Source organism: Odocoileus virginianus, chromosome 6 (genome assembly GCF_023699985.2).
Source record: "Odocoileus virginianus isolate 20LAN1187 ecotype Illinois chromosome 6, Ovbor_1.2, whole genome shotgun sequence".
NCBI lineage: Eukaryota > Metazoa > Chordata > Mammalia > Artiodactyla > Cervidae > Odocoileus > Odocoileus virginianus.
This window is the reverse complement of record NC_069679.1, coordinates 70,068,317-70,090,633: the sequence shown is the minus strand read 5'-3', so window position 1 is coordinate 70,090,633 and position 22,317 is coordinate 70,068,317. Positions and strand designations below refer to the sequence as shown.

At 42.8% G+C, this 22,317-nt stretch overlaps 1 protein-coding gene across 6 annotated transcripts in view; it reads right to left on the bottom strand.

Annotated features, from left to right (window-relative positions):
* SIPA1L1 (signal induced proliferation associated 1 like 1) overlaps nt 1-22,317 on the bottom strand; it is a 493,843-nt gene that overhangs the window by 333,709 nt on the left and 137,817 nt on the right. The gene's annotated exons all lie outside the window — the stretch shown is intronic.

The following is a 22,317-nucleotide window of genomic DNA, read 5'->3' as shown; positions in this document are numbered from 1 at the left end:
ATTCTGCCACTCATAAGTTGTAAGATATTGGGCAAATAATTCAGGCTTTGGCCTTAAGCTTATATAAAAAGTCAGAATACTTGATTTCTAAGGTATTTTCTAGGTTCCTTAACAACTTCCTGAGATATTAATTACCATCTTTTTAAATATTTATTTTTAATTGATTGATGATTGCCTTACAATATTGGTTTGATTTCTTTAATATATCAACATGAATTAACCATAGGTGTACATATGTCCCCCCCCTCTTGAGTCTCCCCTCCCACCTCCCACGCATTCCCACTTCTCTATAGATTATTATAGAACCCCCATTTGAGCTTCCTAATTACCGCCGTTATTTCTCTTGAATTTCTAAAGTCAAATATCTCTTTAAATAACAAAACTGAGCATTTATAAATGACACAATGTCCTAGAAAGTCCCAGGAGGCTACCAGCAATTAGCAGGCTACCTGAGACTTTGAAACCTGCCCCGCTTTTTCTGGCCTCAGTGTTGAAAATGAAAACCTTTTAAGTTAATCATGTTTAAAACCAGCTACTGTTCAAGCCTACATTTGAGAATCTCTGTGTGCAGTTTTATCAGTTATCTAGATCCTAATATGTAAAGAATTTGTTTCACTGATTCAAGCTGAAAATGTAATGATTTTTTTCATCTGAATCCAAGTTCCTTGTTTATTGCCAAATAAGCAAGAAGGCTTCAGAAGACGGTATGTAACACAACTCACACACTTAAAATAATCTGAAGATGTTGCCATTCCCAACGAGTTCACAAATAAAATAATCACTGGGATTGAGAATCTGTCATTTTACTAGCACGAATCCTGAAGAGTAGCTGCTTTTGCCAAATTCATTCATTCAACACATGTATACTGAATACATACCATGGTTTGTTGTTGTTTAGTCACCAAGTTGTGTCCCACTCTTTTGCAACCCCATGGACTATAGCCCGGGAAGATCTTCTGGAGATGAGCATGGCAATCCACTCCAGTCTTCTTGCCTGGAGAATCCCATAGATAGTGGAGCCTTGTGGGCGATAGTCCATAGGGTCGCACAGAGTCCGACACGACTGAAGCAACTTATCACGCACAGACTACAGCCCACCAGGCTCCTCCAGCGTGGGTTGCCAGTTCCATCTCCAAGGGATCTTTCCGACTCAGGGATCGAACTTCTGTCTCCTACCAGGTACTACGAACTCTTCCTACTGGGGATACACAAACTGACAAAAGTCTGCCTTTGCAGAGCTTGTAGTCTAATGGAGGAAATACACACAGGCAATAAACCCAACACAGAGACAAACTGTGTGGGAAATATACATTTAATATCAGAGGGGATCTGTACTTTTAAAAAGAAAAAGGCCAGGATAGCAGAATAAGGGGATTCGGGAATGAATGAAGGGAGGATGGGTTGCAACCTTAAATGGAATGGGTCAGGGTAAGATTCGTTACACAAGACATCTCTGAGGCAAGACTTGAAGGAGCCGAGAAGTGAACCAGATTTCATTTTACTAGTCACTTTTACCTTGTACAAATTATGTATGAAATACGCTCCTGATCAGGAGAGTTGTGTATGAGCAAACTTACACAGAAGAGTAACGAGAAGACAGCTGTGTGTAAACCCCCTTCATTTTTGCAGGTCATTCTACCAAGTGAAACTGACATCTTCAGTTAGGCATGTTCACCGTGTGCTCCCCTCCCTCACAAGGGCTGTTCTGAATGAAATGCTTATCTCTGTGGTTCATATTCCTCAAAACTCAAGAAGGAATTTCCAAGTACTCATTTGACACATAAAAAAGCACCAGTGTTAATCAACCCAACAACCCCACTGAGATGGCCTGGCTTCAAGTCAGGACTTAAATTTCAGTACAGGAACCCAGGAGGCACTGAGCTTGTCCCACCACGGTGGGACCTCTGCTCTTCCACCTTGAACAAGGCACTGCACATGGTTTTCTCAACTTATCCAAATGATTTCTAAGTCCCCTCTAGGGATAAGTCCATAAGTCCATTTTAGGAAAAAAACTTTTGGTAAAGAACCCTACATCAAAAAGTATAATAATGCTATGCTTTGTGACTCTGCTAACCCACTGTCACAGATCCATACACTTTAATTTGTTCCTCTAGTTAGGGTGTGTGCTAAGTCACTTCCATCGTACCTGACTCTTTGGGACCCCATGGACTGAAGCTCGCCAGGCTCCTATGTCCATGGAATTTTTCAGGCAAGAATACTGGAGTGGATAGCCATTTTCTCCCCAGGAGATTTTCCCAACCCAGGGATTGAAACCAAGTCTCCTAGATTGGCAGGCGGGTTCTTTATCCACTAGCACCACCTGGGAAGCCCCTAGTAACAAAAGTCAATTCATACTGACCTGTGTATAAAATCTCCACTCTCCCTTTCTGATCAAAATAACCACAAGAATGGGTCTTGACCATTTCACCAAGAGCAAAAGAATCTGCAAAAAGATGATATACTTGTCCCGAGTTTACTATCTAGATATTCTTGTTAGACCAGACTAATAAAGACATTCTAAAGTAACACAAGCGTGAAACTGTGGGTTTTATGTATTCTTTATGCATCACTACCCTCAATTTTTAAAAGCAAGTTCTTACCACAATTCTAAAAGACATATGCTCAGTGCAGCACTATTTAAAATAGCCAGGACATGGAAGCACCTAAATATCCATCAATAGATGAATGGATAAAGAAGATGTGGTATGCACACACACACATGCACACACACACACTAGAATATTACTCAGCCATAAAAAAGGAACGAATCTGAGCCAGTTCTAGCGAGGTGGATAAACCCAGATTACACAGAGTGAAGTAAGTCAGAAAGAAACACAAATATTGTATATTAATGCATATATATGGAATCTAGAAAAATGGTACTGATGAACCTATTTGCAGGGAAGGAATGGAGATGCAGATGCAGAGAATGGACTTGTGGACACAACAAGGGAGAGAGTGGGACTGATGTGCAAAGTAAGCATCAACATATACACTGTTACGTGTAAAATGGATAGCTGGTGAGAAGCTGCTATGTGACACAGGGAGCCCAGCCTGGGGCTCTGTGATGACCTCGAAGGGGGGGATGGGGGGAGGGGAGGGAGGCTCGACAGGGAGGGGATGTGTGTATAATTATGGCTGATTTGCATTGCTGTGTGGCAGAAACCAACACAGCACTGTCAAGCAATTTTCCTCCAATTAAACAAGTAAACAAAGCTATGTTTTTAAATAGTAGGCTTCCTTAAAAGTTACTTGGAACCCACTCGTCTAGCTGCTATGATATTACTTCAAATAGGTACTGTAATGAGCATTTGTTATTCAGGAGGGCTGAAATCTCTGGTCCATTCTCACCACAGTTTAATAGTTCCCTGAAGAGCCCAGCTTCTCACTGCAGAATTTTAAAAAGCAAATAAACAATCCTGGGAATGGAGCACTGTTTCCTGCATCCTCTTCCCCTGGTACAGGCGGACTTACTAATTAGTTCTGAGATAGGCTGGGATATACTTAAACCTGGACAGAAGTCTCCTCCTGCAACAGCATACAAAGAAACTATAACTAAAAATAACTGCACATATGTGCAGTGGGGGCAATTATGAACAATAAGATACAAAAAGGCCACAAACCAACTGCTATCTCTGAGGTGCAGGGGGCAGAAGCAGGGCCCTGCAGGATCCCTGCACAAGGCACCACCGAGGGGGTGAGCAGACCACCTAAGACAGCCCTCTGGCCTGCCACTGCTCCACCCGTGCCCTCACCCCTGCCCTCCCTGGAGAGCAACCAAGGGAACCTGTTCCTTGTTTCCGCTCCTTCACAACACAAGTCCCAACAAAGCCTTGCCTGCATTTCTCTTCTGGCCTCTTGTCAACTTCTACTGATTAAAGAGTCCAAAGACAAGTCAGTAACAGTTCCGTCAACCAGACACAGCACATGGGGCTCCTTCAGATGGAGTTTCGGAGTAATGTGGGGGAAAAGTAAGGTGGGTGGCAGTGTGTGTGGCGTCTACTTGGCTCGCAGACAAAAGCAAGATGACCTTGGCTCTGGCTTCTGATTTGGAGCATCCTGACCCAAGCGGGGGCCTCCTGGGAGGACGGCTTTCACAGTGCAGGATGGACAGCCAGCCACATCCAGTCTCTTTCTCCAGCTCGCCTGATGATTTTCTAAGTTACCCAGCACCCTTCATCAATCCCTTTATGCTTAACACTAACTAGATCTCAGAATCTGTAACTAAAAACCCTGACCAATTCACATGGCACATATTCCTTTCATTATTTCCCCCCACAAGAACTGAGACTGAGACACACAGGGAATCCACAGAACATTCCACCATAAATCAAAAGACCTTTGCTCTGAGCCAAGGCTCAAATCCACAATCAACACCTCCAACCTCTCCTTATGTGTACTTTCTCTTAAATTTCATCACCTCTGCCATGCAAAAAGAGGAAAATGATTTTTTTTACCTAACTAATTTTCTATCAATAAAGAGTCTGATGACAGTAACTTGGCCAGCTATGTGAGAACGAAATACAATAAACATCACTTCCTGTATCAGCTCAAGTTTATGGAGCATCCTGTAGGGTTAGGCAGCACTTTGAGAACATTCCTAAACTGTAGACAGGTGATCTAATGCTGTGTCTGAATTCCAAAGCGATCAGCACTTGGTGCTAAGGCATAACTTAACTCACAAAGCAGCAATGAGCTTTTCACTTATTTTCTCCCACCCCTCAGGGGGCCAGATAATCATGTTAAAACCACAGACACATCCACTAACTAAAATACAACATCATCACCTAACACCAAAAGCAGACTGGAAACGCTGAGAAGTGATTATGCATGGTAAAATTCTCTTCTTGGTAGAAGACATTAAGTCCCATAAGATCAGTTAGCAACGAGGGGAAATGTAATCAGTTGTTATTAATAGTTCTTTAAGATGGCCACAGGATCTCACAAAGGACATTCAATATCCTTGAATAATCAAATTACTCTGTATATGAGAGAGCACAAAATCTTTCTCAGGTAAGAGTCACAGGCAAAACTTTCATATAAAAGATCACTTACACACTGATACTATTCACAAGGCATCTCAACGCTCTGCCAAACAGAAAGTGGGCTTTCTGGCGGCTCCGGGGGTAAAGAATCTGCCTGCAATGCAGGAGACCCAGGTTCTCGAGCCTCGGGTCAGGAAGATTCCCTGGAGGACAGCATGGCTACCCACCTCGGCATTCTTGCCTAGAGAATCCCATGGCCGAGGAGCCTGGCGGGCTCAAGTCCACAGGGTTGCGAAGAGTTGAACATGACTGAAGCAACCTAGCACGCGTTCAATTCAAAGGAAAGCACGAGACTCGAGACAGTCCAGCAAAGTCAATGGCAGCATGGCCCTGGAACACAGGTGCACAGGCCGTCAGAGCGGCTAGCTTCACCTCTGCTATCACAGGGCCACACGCCGCTCCCGCTGCCCCGAACTGCTTTCATCAAATGCTTTACAGTGCACTCAAGCTTTAACACTGGTGGTGGGCAGAACGAGGGGTTTTCCTGGTGGCTCAGGCAGCAAAGAATCTGCCTACAACGTAGGAGACCTGAGTTCGATCCCTGGGTCAGCAAGGTCCCCTGGAGAAAGGAATGGCAACCCACTCCAGTATTCCTGCCTGGAGAATTCCGTGCACAGAGGAGCCTGGCGGGCTACAGTCCAGGGGGTCACAAAACATGGGACACAACTCAGCAACTACGGCTTTCACTTAACTTCAGGGAGAATGGGAATATAGAAAAGTTAAAATGTAAGTCTAATATCCCTCAGGACAAGGCAAATCAATTTGCTTTAAAAAAAATTAACAACTACAAAACTTAAGAGTGAGGCTATTTCACAACAAAATCTTTGTTTCATAGTCTATGAGCAAAGAAGTTACTATGATGAGTACCAAGCTTTACTATGATTACACATGAGCCATATGTGTCTTCTGGATGCATCTGGTTCTCCCTCTTTAAAGAAAAAAAAAAAGAAAGTCTTTCTGGGCTAGAAATGACACATGGCCTACTTTGATGTTTTTTATGGTTTCTCCTATTTAGAGTCTGCATGCGTGCGTGCTAAGTCACTTCGGTCATGTCTGATTCCTTGCGATCCCATGGACTGTACAGCCCACCAGGCTCCATGAGATTTTCCAGGCAAAAGTACTGGAGTGGGTTGCCAAGTCCTCCTCCAGGGAATCTTCCCAACCCAGGGATAGAGCCCACATCTCTTACGTCTCCTGCACTGGCAAGCAGGTTTTTTACCACTTAGCACCACCTGCAAAGTTCATTTAGAGTCTAACCCCATTTAATCTTTACTGCAAATTTAAGGACAGAGATACAATGTTCAGTTATTAACACTATCAAATCAGGGATGTATACCTAATACCACAAATCAGTGATTCCCAAGGCTGGCCTGCAAAACAATACTGGCATTTGTAAGTCCTCGGAGAAATGAGGGGATAAAAAAAGAACTTGTTCATGAGTCTTACATAATCTATCTTATTTAAAGGGTTGTCCTTTATTCTGAAATTATGTCCTTCCTGTTCTTTTTGTATATAAATGGCCTTTCTTAATAAAATGCTAAAAAGAAAAAAAATCCTAATTACGTGTTGTTGTTCAGTCGCTTGGTCATGTTTGGTTCTTTGCAACCCCATGGACTGCGGCATGCCAGGCTTCCTTGTCCTTCATCATCTCCTGGAGCTTGCTCAAACTCATGTCCCTTACGTGTGTAAAATGCCAAAGTCGGGGTACCACTGCTTCAGATCTTCACCTTTCCCATCTCCAACATCCCAACTCCCTTTCTTCCAGCTGCTCAGGTGAAAAGGAAAGAAAATAAAACCTAATGGCAGTCCTGACTCCTCCCTCACATGCCACATCTAGGCCATGAGCATAAGCCTGTCAGTCTTACTCATAAAATGTGTCCCTGAAAAGTTGCTCAGTCATGTCTGACTCTTTGCGACCCCATGGACTGTAGCTACCAGGTTCCCCTGTCCACGGAATTCTCCAGACAAGAATACTGGAGTGGGCTGCCATTCCCTTCTCCAGGGCATCTTCCCAACTCAGGGTTTGAACACAGGTCTCTGGCATTGTAGGCAGATTCTTTACCAAGACTGGTGAAAATGAGAAAAAGAAGAGTCAGTGAAACTGGAGACTGACTGGTGATGATGGAAATGGGGCTAATGGGAGGTATCAAAACTCAGGGGAGGACTTCCCCAGTGGTCCTTATTCAACCACTTCCCACCAACACAATGAAGACACAGTTTCCATCACCCCTAAAAGTGACATCAAAATGGCCAAATAACACATGAAAAAGTCCTCCACTGCTTTAGTCTTTGGGGAAATGCAAATTAAAGCCACAATGAAATAGTTCTACACACCCACCAGAACAGCTCAAGTTAAATGGCAGGAAATATCAAGTGTTGCCAAGAATGCGGAGCTCTCGGCCTCTGCCGATGAGACATATAAACTAGGGAAAAACTGCTTCTCCATATCAAGTACAGTGAATATACTCATACCCCATGACCCAACAATTCCACTCCTATTACATCCCCATAGATGTCTTGACAAACAGACATATACGGGAATGTGCATGGCAGTACTAAACAAAGATAGGAAAACAAATAAGGTAACGTCATACAAAGGAATGCTCGACAGCAACCAAAATGAATGAACTGCACATACTTGCATGCATGCGTTTCACAAACACTATGTTGAGTGAAAGAAGAAACAAAAGAATATATTATGCATGATCATATTAAAATTAAAGCTCAGGGGACTTTCCTGGTGGTCCAGTGGCTAAGACTTCACTTTCCCAATGCAGGGGGCCCAGGTTTGATCCCTGGTCCGGTAAACAGATGCCACATGCCACAACTAAGAGTTTGCATGCTGCAACCAAAGACAGAAGATCCTGCTGCAACTAACAGCCAGTGCGGCCAAATAAATAAATATTTAAATAAATGAATAACATAAAGCACAGAGACTGGCCCTAACAAAGTAAGCTACAGTGTCAGTAGTCAGGGGGGTAAGGCTTTGACTGGGAAAGGGACACCAGGACTTCTAAGAGACTAATAATAGTCTGCTCTTAATATGAGCGTTGACTACATCACTGTATTCACTTTGTAAAAATTCACCCCACTACAAGCTTGTCGTGTTTGCACTTTTCTCTAAGCTTGTTCATACTACAATACAGGGAGTTTTTGTTTTCAGTCACCTTCCCAGTAAGGCCTTCTCTAGCCTGACTTCTCTACCTAAAATTTCCACCACTCCCCAATATTTCACATCCTTCTCCCTCTCTTTATTTTTCTCCTTCAGGACTTGTCCATATCTAACACACTATCTTACACACCAGGTCTATTTTACAAACTTATCTTGTTTACTGTCTCTACTCATTAAACTACAAATTTCCTAAGTACAAAGATATTTTGTCCTTTTTACTGAGTACCGAGCCCCCACCGCCTAAAACAATGCCTGGCAGAGAGCAGACACTCAATAAACAGTGATTTAATTAATTTATTAATGATACAGCCTTGCCCAATTTAATTATGCTTGTGGGTTCAAGCCATAAATTCTTGCAGTCGTCACGGCATACTTAAGCAACAAGCCAGCTGCTGTTCTAGCTGTGTGCTTCTCAACCTGGTTTCGAGACCTCCCATCTTTCTGATCACCCTCTGGATGCTCAAGTTTTTTACATCTCCAGATCAGGTTCCAGCCCGTGTTGAGTACAACAGAACACGGAACCCATAACAGCTGTTTTTACACATGACGCCTAAGGCTAACATTAACTTTTCCCTTACCGTATCTATCCTGTAAGCTCAACTTATACCGAGTTTAAGGTCAAATAAAATTACCAAAGAAACTTAACTCTAATTTTTCTCCCTTCACATAAACATCAAGAAATATTCCCATCCTATAATGAGGTCTTCAAGTTTCTGTTACTAAATGTACAAATTCTAGGGTATCTCTATATACCCTTCTCTGTAAGATTTTGCTTACCATTCCAAACCTCGAATTCTCTTTAAAGCAGTGTTTCTCAACCTTTTTCACTGTCACTGACAAAAGAGATTTTTTTGGACGGTTTTTTCCTAATCATTCTCCTACATGAAACTTTTAATATCACAGATAGACTATCTATCTATTATACTGTGTATCTGTTATGTACGTATGTAGTGTGCTTTAAACATTAAAGGATAAAACTTCTGCCCTCCTCCCACCAACTTCACTTCTTTAAATATGCATACTTGAAAACTTTGATTCTGTCAACTACACAACATTACCGAACCTTTCTAGTTTCACTTCATGAGGATATCTGTCAACAAGAAAACCATTTTAGTCAAAGATGAAAGCTGAGGACTTCCCTGGTGGTCCAGTAGTTAGGAATCCACCTACCGATGCAGGGCACACGGGTTCAATCCCCGGTACATACGGGAAGATTCCACATGCAGTGGGGCAACTGAACCTGTGCGCCACCGCTGCTGAGCCCGTACTTACAGCCTAAGAGCCACAACCACTGAAGCCCAAGCACCCAAGCCTGAGCTCCTCAACAAGAGAAGCCAGCACGGTGAGAAGCCCGGGCACTGCAACGAAGAGGAGCCCCCGCTCATCCCAAGCAGAGAAAGCCTGAAGACCCAGCAACAAAGACCCAGCAGCAGCCAAAACAAAGCTGAAAGTCATAACCAACAAAAGGCAAGTACAGACTGCAACATCACAGGAGGAAAAGCTCCCTCCCAGCTGATGCAAATCTACTAAATCTACAATTTTTTATGCTGACTTATTCAACGAGCTACAAACCCATCAAACAGCCACTTCATATTCTCCATCTTTTTCACCAGGACAGCATTTTGTTAAACTGAACACTCTGCTGCAATCCAAAGACAGCAGTCCCTTGACTAATAACCTATCAAACCTTCTTAAAACCTATTTTAGAGAGAAAACAAGATTAGCACAGGATGACTTGTTTCAGTCTATCCAAATTCCTCAAAATCTGCTCCTTTCCTTGCCTTTCTGGTCCAGCTAACCCCTAACCTCACTCTTCTAAGAATTTCCTGTCTCCCAAGGTTCAGATGAGTACTTTTTATTTTCCACATTTGAAGAATTAGTCACTCAGTCGTGCTCTTTGTGACCCTATGGACTGTAGCCGCCAGGCTACGGAATTCTGTCCCATGGAATTCTCCAGGCAATAATACTGGAGCAGGTAGCCATTCCCTTCTCCAGGGGATCTTTCCAACTCAGGAATCGAACCAAAGTCTCCTGCACTGCTGGCAGACTCTTCACCATCTGAGCCACCAGGGAAGCCCTTTTCCACATTATATGTTAGCAAATGTTTTAAATGCAAATCTGACCATTCTGCTTCCTGGATATTTAAATCTTTCCAGACTTTCTTCTGACAGGTAAATTCCCAACTCTTCAGCATGATATGCAAAGCATTCCACTATGAGGCCGAACAGTGGCAACACCTTCCTTCCCACTTCCAGAAAGCTTTTTCATAATCATTTCATTCTGTACAGCAGAAATCCTCTTACACCCAAGTCTCGGCAGCTACCTGCCCTCCCCACCCCGTCCACTTGGCCTCAGTCTGTGCAAATCTGAGAAGCAGTACCACCTCCTCAAAGACGTCCTCCACTCTCCATCACACTGTCACAAAGCATCTCACAGCCAGCTTTAGAGGCACTTAGCACACATCTGGCAGTTACTTATCGGACTGTTTCCTCCACAATTGAGCCATTCAAAAACTAGGGGCAAAATCTGCAGCAAATGGATGGACCAAGAGATTAGCATGCTAAATGAAGTAACAGAAAGATATAATCGTATGACACCACTTATATGTGGAATCTAAAAAAAAAAGGAAAAGTGATACAAATGAATTTATTCACAAAACAGATTCACAGACATAGAAAACAAAGTTAGGCGTGGAGAGAGATAAATTAGGAGGTTATGATTAACATATACACACTAAAACACAGATAAATATCAAGGTCCTACTGTATAACAGAGAACTACATTCACTGTCTTGCAACTATATTCACTATCTAGTATCTGAAAAGAATCTGAAAAGGAATATATACATATGTATCTGAGTCACTCTACGGTATGCCTGGAACCAACACAACATTGTAAATCATCTATACTTCAATAAAAAATATGTATATATACACACACACACATTTACGTGTGTGTGTGCACGCGTGCACAAAGAATACTTGCTGCAAGCTGACCTCCTAAACTGGGAACTTGACATTCAACTTGGTGCCCCTGGCACCAAGAATGCCACAACCCGATGGGAACTGAAAACCCAACATTTTTGAAAGGACAGAAACCATTCTCACTCTGGTTGAAGTGAAAAAGTGAAAATTCAGTCACTCAGTCATGTCCAACTCTTTGCAACCTTATGGACTGCAGCCCACTGTCCATGTAATTCTCCAGGCAAGAATACTGGAGTAGGTTGCCATTTCCCACTCCAAGGGATCTTCCCGACCCAGGGATCAAACCCACATCTCTTACATCTCCTGCACTGGAGATGGAGTCTTTACGACTAGTGCCACCTAACATTAAAAAAGCCAAACAGTATAGCAACAAATGCTGGCAAGGATGTGGGTAAACTGGAACCTTCATACACTACTGATGGGAATGTAAAAGGGTACAGCTACTTTGGAAAACAGTCTTAGCAATTCCTCAAAAGGTTAAACAGTTACCATATGATACAAAAATTCCACTCCTAGGTATAGACCCAAAAGAAATGAAAACATATGTATACACAAAAGCTTACACATGAATACCAGCATTATTTTTAATACCTTAAAGGTGGAAACCCAAATGACCATTAACTGATGGATAAACAAAGTGTTACATATCCATACAATGGAATATTATTGAGCAATAGAGTACTGACTCATAGTACAAGGTGAATGAATCTTGAAAACATTATGGTAAGTGAAAGAAGTCACAAAAGATCATATATGATTCCATTTATAGGAAACATTCAGAATAGGCAGCTCTATAGAAACAGAAAGATTAGCAGCTCCTTAGGGCAGGGGCAGGGGCCTGGGGGAGGTGGCTGGGTGATTACTGAAGGGCAGGAGGTTTCTTTTTGAGGCAATGAAAATGTTCTAAAATTGACTGTGGCAATGGTTGCACATAGCTATGAATACACTAAAAACCACTGAATTGTATACTTTAAATGGGCTAATTGTATGGTATGTGAATTATATATCAATAAAGCTGGTTTGGTTTTGTTTTTAATCTGGTTTCTTCTACAAGGGCCTTAAACAGATGCGCTGACTTCTCATTTTGGCTTATCAGCAGGATTTGAAATCCTACCATCACAACTTTTGTTTCCTGGAGCTCCCCACCCATCTGGATGTAACCATACTCCTTTTTATAGTTCTGCAGGTCTCAGAGGTATACTATCTGTTCCCTGAGCTTTGTGAAATCTCTTCCTAAAAATCCAGGCCATAAGATTCTCTTCATCATGGCAAAACCCCAAGACAAAATAACCACTTTCACCGAAAGTATGAATCAGTTAGTCACAATTTTCATCTTCTATCTTCTAAAAAAAGAACTACCAATAAGTCAAGTACTTATTCATAGGGCTGAGATTTCCACGAATATATAGATAGTTGAAATGCACTGTTTATAAAACTATCTTATCCCAGTGTCAGCTTTGAACTTACATATATTTATTCAGGGAAGGATTTAAGATTAGGTTCTGGGAATGCAAAATCACAAAACACACAGCCCTGGCCTCCAAGGTTTAGCAAAAGAAGCAAACACAGAAAAATAATGTTAAGATGTTTTGACAAAGCTCCCTCTATCCCGGCACTTAAAACCTATGACTGTCCTAGTGGCGCAGTGGATGGGAGTCCATCTGCCAATGCAGGGGACACAGGTTCAATCCCTGGTCCAGGAAGGTTCCACATGCCAAGGAGCAACTAAGCCCATGAGTGGCAACTACTGAAGCCCATGCACCTCGAGCCAGGGCTCCACAACAGGAGAAGCCACCGCAGGGAGAAGCCACGCGCCACAACAGGAGAAAGCCCACGTGCAGCAATGAAGACCCAGTGCCGCCAAGAAAGATACATTTTTTAAAAAACTACAGAATACTTAAAAAAAAGACTTGTAGTTTTCTGTTACTCATCAGTTAGCCTAGCTCGCTCTCATGAAAACGGATGCTACCTTTGAGTCTAAGGACAGACAGTGCCTAATACATGCTAGTTTCAACCGACTGTTTGTTGGCCAACGATGTGAATGAAGCACATTCATGAGTATGCAAGGAGAACCACACATCCCCCAGCAGGTCCCCGTCCCACCCTCTTAAACCCAGCTCACGGCCAGAAATCCCAGCCACACTTGGCTACAGTACAGACCTGGCTGAGGCTGGCAAGGAGCAAATTAAGCTGAGAAAATAAGCAAACTGACTCCTCCCTCTGTTCACACTCCCCTCTTCCCACATCTGAGCTCTTAGCTTTCCTAACCCTAACCTCCCCACATCTGATACCAAGGAGAAAATGTTCAGGATGACCTTTCAAAGACTACTGGGGACTTCCCAGGTGATTCAGAGGCTAAGACTTTGGGTTCAATTCCTGGTCAGGGAACTAGATCCCATGTGCTGCAACCAAGAGTTTGTATGCCTTAACGAAAGATCCCATGCTCCATAACTAAGATCCAATGCAGCCAAATAAATATTAAAAAAAAAAAAAAAAGACAACTACTGATGAAATGGGATTTTCCTGTGTAATGCACATGAAATTGTATTTTATAAATCCAAGAACACGCCATTACAACCCAAGTGAAATGTATCTTTCCATAGGGTCTTTAAAAATCCAAGGGAAACTTGACCAGCAAAACAGAAAGGCTGGAAGGGTTGTAAGAAAGGATGGGTAACGAACATCTCCTGGACATCTATTATGTGCCAGGTGCTATGTGTTCTGCCACCCCACTGCCATCCTAACAGCTCCCAACTGTCGGTACTAAACCCCACCTCTGGGAAGGGTCTTACATACGTCTCATCTCATCTTGGCCTTGTGAGTTAAGCATCAGCACTGCCCCTTTTCAAACAGGAAGAAAGAGGTTCAGAAGCAGCCCTAAGTGACCTCTAAAAATGGTTTGCTATTCTTGAGCTCACTCTGCCACACTGAGATGATCCTTACTGAAAAAGCAGATTGCTTCTAAAACAGAGAGGAAGTTGCACAGAAGAGAAAGATATCCCAGAAAAAACAAGAACTTATGGCCTGGGAAATAAATGACACTAAATATTTATATATATATATGCAAATAAAAGTGGGCGGAGGGGGAAGGAAGAGGTTGAGAAATGACCAGTGGTCACACTGGTAGGATGGAACCCAATATCCGGTCCCAAAGCCTATATGAACCACTGCCACTTACTCTGAAACACTGTGTATCACAGACCAGCACCTGAGCCTCTGAATTTTCTAAATCTCAACTATAAAAATGAGGAAAACTCCTTCCTCAAACCTTAACTAGGGAAATTCAATGAGACAGTATATCCAAAAGAAGACCTAGTACATAAACGATCCTGGAAAATAACACTGTTTCTTCCTTTGCTTCTCCTGTTATAAACTCAGCCTTAAACCTGTGATTTGTAAATCATCTCTCACATCCCATCCTAGAGAGTAGGCTCTGCCTTGCCTGGTGTAGAACAGATTAAAATGAAAACGTTGGAGAAAAGCTTCTGGAACACTAACTACCACCTTACAAAATGTCAGAACCCAACATGCTTGTACCTGGAAACCATTCAAAAATAAATTTAAGGTCAAAGCAGCTCTGAGTTTGCTCCCCAGTGTTTTCTCTATGAGGACTCCCAGACAACCCCCTCCAAGGCTGCTGTGTTCCATGTCACAACCCCGACGCTGGAAATTCTGTAGTTTTCCCAAAGCCTCTTTTCCTACTCCTCATCAAACTGCACCCCAAAGCCCTCTTTTACTGGACAAATCTCTGTTTTACTTGTTTTCAGAAGCCATTTTTAAAAGATAGGGACCAAGAAAAATTTAATGGTGGTTATCCCTGTGTGGCAGAATGATGGATGACTTGTTTCCTCTTCTTCAAACTTTCTTGTACTCTCCCAATTTTCTACTAAGCTTTCAAAATAAAAAAGGAAGACTATGCACTGAAATGATTTCCTTCGTCTCCTGCTGGACATTTTCTTTTATTCCTTCTGAGCTCCCCAACAAACTGGTAGCATCCTGAGAACAGGACTGCTAAATTATCTGCATAACCCTCACCACAGTGCCCATCCACGGCAGGTGCCTGGCACAAAAAAAGCTCAATCAGTAGTCGTGGAGTGAATGGTGAATATTTGGGTAATATTTAGAAACAGACTCTGGCAACTGATGGTGAGCAAATCAAGGTGTGAATGCGGCATGTCCTTAGTGAACTTGGATTACTGCAGTTGTGTATCATTATTTTAAAAGTAGTTAAAGCAGTTAAAGTCAAAGAAGTTAAACATGAAAAGTCTGTAACCTGAAGACAAGGGGAACTACTGCAGGAGCTTCACTGCAGCAGCAGTAAACCAAGATGGGGATGGTGAACAGACCTAAGATCCTTGGGCATCCTGCTATAAATCAGGGCACCAGAACCTGAGTTCATTAAACAAACTTGGGGCTCTGTGATCCACTTGGTAAGCATATTATGGCCCTGGTGGAACCAAAGCTCAATAACACTCTTTAAAATGACTCTTTGTCCTTAAGATTAAATAATAAGCCTAAATACTAAAGCAAACAGGGGATTAAGATAAACCCACCCAAAACACCTTATTATACCACCCCAAATCCTTATCTAATAAACCAAAGCAGAAAATCCTGTGAACTGATTTAACATGAAAGAGAAGTATCAAATATTTGATTTGGAGAAATGACCTCAACACAAAGTTTAAAGGTATTTTGGATTCAATAAATATACAAAGCCCACAACTCAACAGAAAAGTTATAGCAGGGCAGTGAAAACGCTCCCCCCTTCCACCGTGACCCAAGTTAACTGAATTAACTTCTACTAGCGATTTCAACTGTTTAATCAATTGAATGTGTGTTTCTCAGAAACACACTTGATTGCTAAGATTGATCTTACATCTGTTTCTGTATTTTCAATTAACTTCAGTTCCATTAACCTCTCTTTAATCTATGTATTTCTAATATGTCTCCAGCCTCTTAAAAGACACTATTTCAAAACAAAACAGATGCTGACGTGATGATAGCATGATAATTTTAGGGAAATAGGCGGAAGTCAATGACAAGATGATGACTTCCCAGCAGAACTCATGCTGAAAGATGGGAATGAAAGCATTTCACCCAGAAAATACATTTCTCACTTTTTCTGGTCATGCCTTCAGTTGGGAAGTAAAGTGCAAGTCTTCTAACTAGAAAAAAAAAATTATGTGTGATTACAAACTCTGGGCAGATTTATATTTATTTTGCCACAGCTATAAATATTTACATTTCCTCCAGCAACTTGTACTAGACATAGAAGGAACCCTGAGCCTGCAACTTCTCTGGCAGGTGGGAGGCCCTTGCAAGGTGGCTTCCCACATCTCAGGAAACTGACCCAAGAGAGAATATTCAATGACAACTATCATCTCGACTCCACTGGAAGGGAGGGAATTTGGACAGGAGTTAGAGATACTCGCTCTTTTTCAACTGCTAAAAGTTCACTCATGCATCACCCAAGTTTTCTTGATGAAGCAATAGGAGGAAGTGAGAGAAATGGAAAGAAATGGTGTAACTCCTATGTAAACCATGCCCGAGTCACGCAGAAAAGTGCAAACAGAGGAAAGTCTCAAAACAATGCAAGTTATTTAAACATTCTAAGCTCCAGCTTCATCGTCTGTTAAATATTGATAATACCTACCTCAAAGGAATTCCAAGAGGATAAAATGAGATGGAATCAGTAAAGAACCCACCATAAAACCAGTTCATGGGCAGAGTTCAGCTAAGATATTCATAACCACTGTTAATGGAGCACTGTTGAGGTGCCCTTGACGGGCTAAAGTCCTACAATGGATACAGGGAAAGAGACCACGAGATGGGTTACACGCCAGTTCGAGGAAATCCAGACCACTGCTTGAGATACAAAGAACTGTCCCTGACTCTCCACCACGGACGAATGATAAACTACCTACCATACTTAAAAGTTACACCAGCAGGGATTCGCTGGTGGTCCAGTGGTTAAGAATCCGCCTGCCAATGCAGGAGATGTGTTTGATCCCTGGTCCAGGAAGATCCCACAGGCCATGGAGCAACTAAGCCTGAGCCCCACAGCTACTGCCCACATGCTGCAACTACTGAAGCCTGCGCACTTGGAACCCACGCTCCACAACAAGAGAAGCCACCACAATGAGAAGCCCGCACACCGCAACTAGACAGTAGTCCCCACTCGCTACAAGAAGCCCATGCAGCAATAAAGACCCAACACTGCCAAAAATTGGTAATTTTTTTTTTAATTACACGAGAAAAACCAGTCTTTCATCAGAGACATGGGTAGGCAGATTCCATCATCAGCGAGGCACAGTGTTTAAAACAAATTACAAGTTTAACTCGCAGGGTGATGGTCACAGCAACCCTATTACATATAGACAGGCTTTCTAGCATTCCAACAACAAAATACTTTCTACTCACACAGCCAAATCATGACTACAACAATCTGGTCCCAAAAGAGGACTATACAAGACAATTCCTCAGCTCAGTGGATGCTGCAGTGTCTGTTGATATGTGTAGGAAGAAATTCTGCAACAAGAACTCAACATCTTGGCTCCCACTCAGAGTCCTAATATCTATCTTGCAGACTTGATATAGAGATTAGCAATAATGTGTCACGAAGTGTCTGGCACACTGGGTACTCAATAAATAAATAAATGGTAGACAATGTAAACTGCATTACTGGGATGCAGCAAAAGCAAAAGGCTGAACCTGCCACGATGCAACTGGGAACAGAGGGGTGTCTTTTCATCAGAAAAGTTAAGCTGAATGGAACTATTGATTAAAGAACATAACAAGCTGTACAACAGGGGAGTAAATCAGTAAACAGCAGGTGAATCTGTTTGGTGGTTTAGTCGCTAAGTTGTGTCCGACTCTTGGCAACCCCAAGGACTGAAGCCTGCCAGGCTTCTCTGTCCATAGGATTTCCCAGGCAAGAATACTGGAGTGGGTTGCCATTCCCTTCTCCAAGGGATCTTCCCCACCCAGAGATTGAACCTGGGTCACCTCCATTGTAGGCAGATTCTTTACCAGGGAATCCATTTACCACCTAAGAATGAATGTCAATGGGCCCATTCCACTGGGACATATAAACAAACAAAATGAGAAATGGTCCCCATTTTCAAAGAATCTACACCTACCTGAAGAGAAGGCAGTGTTTTTCAGTGTCTGTCTGCACGCACCCCTTGACCCGATGTCCGATGAAGGCAAAACTCACAATTTTACACTGCCACACAATGCGCGCATTCAATAAAAATTTGGTCAACAAATGCAACACTCGTTGGATCTTAGACCTAAAGCTGTTACCTACCTCAAAGGTTTCCAAGCCTGGCTTCACAACTCAATCTGAACTTTCCAAAGGCTGAGAACCCACGCACTTAAAATGCTGTCCAGATGACTCTGATCCTCAAGGGAGACTGAGAACCATGCATCTCACTGAGCCCCTGTGAAATGTATGAAAGCCTTTACAATGACCCCAACCTGAATGACCCCACCCATACGCGCAATGGTGTACCGACACACCCCAGCACACTTGCATGCAGTTCCACTAGGAAAGTCTTTTCTGATAGTCACTCAAACACCTGTATTTACTCACTGTTCCACTGTCTGGGGTCTGAGAAGACAGGGGTAAACTCTCCCCCTTCCCTATGACTCATTTTGAATCCCTGAGACAGGGATGACGTTCCTTCTGAGTCTTCTCCAGGTTAAGCACCCTTGATGAATTATGCATTAATAATTAAACTGTAAGCTCGTTAAGTACACAGTACAGTAAGGCAGCATTTCAGACAAGGGAGACAGCAAGGTAACGGCAACCAGAAAGATGGCAATGAAGGAGGTAAGCTCTGAAGAAGGAGAAAATTACAGTAAAACTCGAGTTCGGAGGACAGAATTGCCTGAGGGGACAAGGAGGGTAAGATCATGGTGAGGGGTGAGATATGCAGGGAGGGGGGAGAGATAAAGCTAGGGGTAAAAAACCTACTGGTAAGTCACACTGATTTCACCTACCTTTTGAATTGAATGGAACTAAAATCAAAAGTGACAAAGGCTCAGGGGAAGTCAGGGTAGCTGGGAAGGGGAGAAGGCAGAAGCCGTGTGTGAGGCAGAGACAGAGACCTGGAGAGGGCAAAGAATTCAGATGAACAGGGAAGGAGAGACCCAAGAGAAAGGTCATAAAGCAGGCAGGAGAGCGTATGTTTGATGTACGGAACCCCTTAAATCCTCCAGGGTGGCACATGTAGCTGAATGGTGCATTAGAAAGAATAATCAGGCAAGATGCCCGGAGTCTGGGGCAGCAGTAGTCAAGCCGGTCAGAAAGGAGCCTGCTACAGCCACCCGGGTATAAAAATCAAGGGCCCAAGGGACTTCCCAGCAGTCTAGTGGTTAATATTCTGTGCTTCCAGTGCAGGGTTTGCGGGTTCAATCCCTCGCTAGCGAACTAATATCCCGCATGCGTGTACTGTGGCCAAAATAAATTAATTTTTAAAAAAAGGTCAAGAGTCTGTCTAAGATGGTGGCAATAAAACAAAAAGGACAAGTTGAAAACAGTCAATTCAAAATGGGGGGAAAAGGCAAGGGAGGCTTGGTCCTGGACCAGACCCAAGGTAAAAGAAAGGCAAGAGTCCAAGATGGCTTCTAAGAGGTATTGGAAAAGGCCACGAGAGAAGCAGGCAGCGGTCAGGCAGCGGCAGGCAGCCACCAGGCAACGGAGAAGAGTGAGGGCAGTGGTGGATGAGCGCCAGGGCGGCTCTGTTTACGAAACATCAAAGTTCACTCCTCGCTCCACAGACACACACAGCGAAGGGAGGCTTTGCTATTCTCCCCGGTCCCAGCACAGGCTGTGGTTTCTGTAGATCTGAAATCTGTATCGTTGCCACCAAAGTTAGAGCTTTGATAAAGCGAAGTGAAAGGAGCCAGGCACAAGGGACTACACACTGTGTGACAGAAAACGTCCAGAAGAGGCAAATCTAGAAAAATGGACAGCAGGTTAGCGGCAGCCTAGGGATGGGCAGGGAAGTGGGTGTGATTGGGGAGAAAGGGGGCTAGAGTTTCTTCTGGGGTGACAAAGATGCTCTTAAACTGTTTACAGTGGGGGTTACCTTACAAATTACTGACTGACCTGTACGCTTCAAGTGGGAAAACTGTACAGTAAGTGAATTATAACTCAATAAAGATTATTTTAAAAAAACAAAACCTTAGTAGTGCATATATAGGTATTGTGACTTCAGAAGCTTAGAGACTATCTCCCCAGCAAAAATGATTTTGAAACTAGGGTTCAAATAAAAAGCCATTATATGATTTGGAAATCCTAAAAGTTTTGAGAAAGTCTTAAGGAAGTTGTATTCCTTTAGGAGAAAAAAAAATAAGCATGGAAAAGATATAGAACTAAATACACAAAAACCATTTAAATTATTTCTTACAATTGATCTAAGCTTTCTAAAATGTACCTCAAAAGGAAAGACAAAGACTGAAGGTTTTATGAGACAATTATGTCAAGTGATTCTGTACTGAATAACTATAGTTTACCTTAGACGCTAAATCAAATAATGTATAGTAAGCAGATGCAAGGAAAAGCAAAAAGATTACATAACAACAATTATTGAGCAGATGCTGCTGCTGCTAAGTCGCTTCAGTGGTCTCCGACTCCGTGCGACCCCATAGACGGCAGCCTACCAGGCTCCCCCATCCCTGGGATTCTCCAGGCAAGAACACTAGAGAGGGTTACCATTTCCTTCACCAGTGCATGAAAGTGAAAAGTGAAAGTGAAGTCGCTCAGTCATGTCCGACTCTTAGCGAACCCATGGACTGCAGCCTACTAGGCTCCTCTGTCCATGGGATTTTCCAGGCAAGAGTACTGGAGTGGGTTGCCATTGCCTTCTCCAATTGAGTAGATGGGTCAACTTATTTTATAAATCTGAGGACCTGATAAAAACCCTAACATGGAGAGATGTCCTCTTGCTTGAAAGATAACCAGAGAACTATCCAAATAATTTCTGCCTCCACAGTACCTACAGAAAAACAGTTCTTGTCCCCTGATACCTTGGTTGTTCAGTCACGAAGTCATGTCAAACTCTTTGCAACCCCATGGACTGCAGCACGCCAGGCTTCCCTGTCCTTCACTATCTCTGGGAGATTGCTCAAACTCGTGTCTATTGAGTCAATGATGCCATCCAACTATCTCAACCTCTGTCTTCTTCTCCTGCCCTCAATCTTTCCCAGCATCAGGGTCTTTACCAATGAGCTGGCTCTTCACAGCAGGTAGCCAAAATATTGGAGTTTCAGCTTCAGCAGCAGTCCTTACAATTTGATTTCCTTTAGGACTGACTGGTTTGATCGCCTAGTCTTCTCCAGCACCACAGTTCGAAAGCGTCAATTCTTTGGCTCTCAGCCTTCCTTATGGACCAACTCTCACATCCGAACATGACTACTGGGAAAAAACCATAGCTCTGACTGTAACAGATATTTGTTGCCAAAGTGATCTCTGCTTATTAATACACGAAGTGTGTCATAGCTTTTCTTCCAAGGAGCAAGCATCTTTTAATTTCATGACTGCAGTCACTGTCCACAGTGATTCTGGAGCCTGAGAAAATAAAACCTGTCAGTTTCCACCTTTTCCCCATCTATTTGCCATGAAGTGATGGGACTGGATGCCATGATCTTAGTTTTCTGAATGCTGAGTTTTAAACCAGCTTTTTCACTCTCCTCTTTCACCTGATGCCTTGCTTCCCTGTTAAAGCCATTACTGCTCTCCTTCTACTGAACACCTAGAATATTTTTTAGACCAAGTTCCCAAAGACTGTCAGTTATCCATCAAGTTATATTCGCTACATGCTTCAGGCTCTCAACGGCACCCTTTTAAAATGGCTTTACCTTCACTTTCTGCATCACATAACCTGCAACGAGCACAGGCAGCTGATGCCAAATGAAGTGTGTAAACCAGGAGGGCAGGGAAGAAACAGCAGTAGCATTACTATTCAAACTGCCTTATGGATCAAAAGAACCAAGAACCACCACCATATCTCTCAAATGAAGATGTTCCTAAAACAACATCCTAACTGTTGGGAAAGTATCAATTATCAGCAAATATTGTATTTCAAACCTACAACTATTTACTACTACC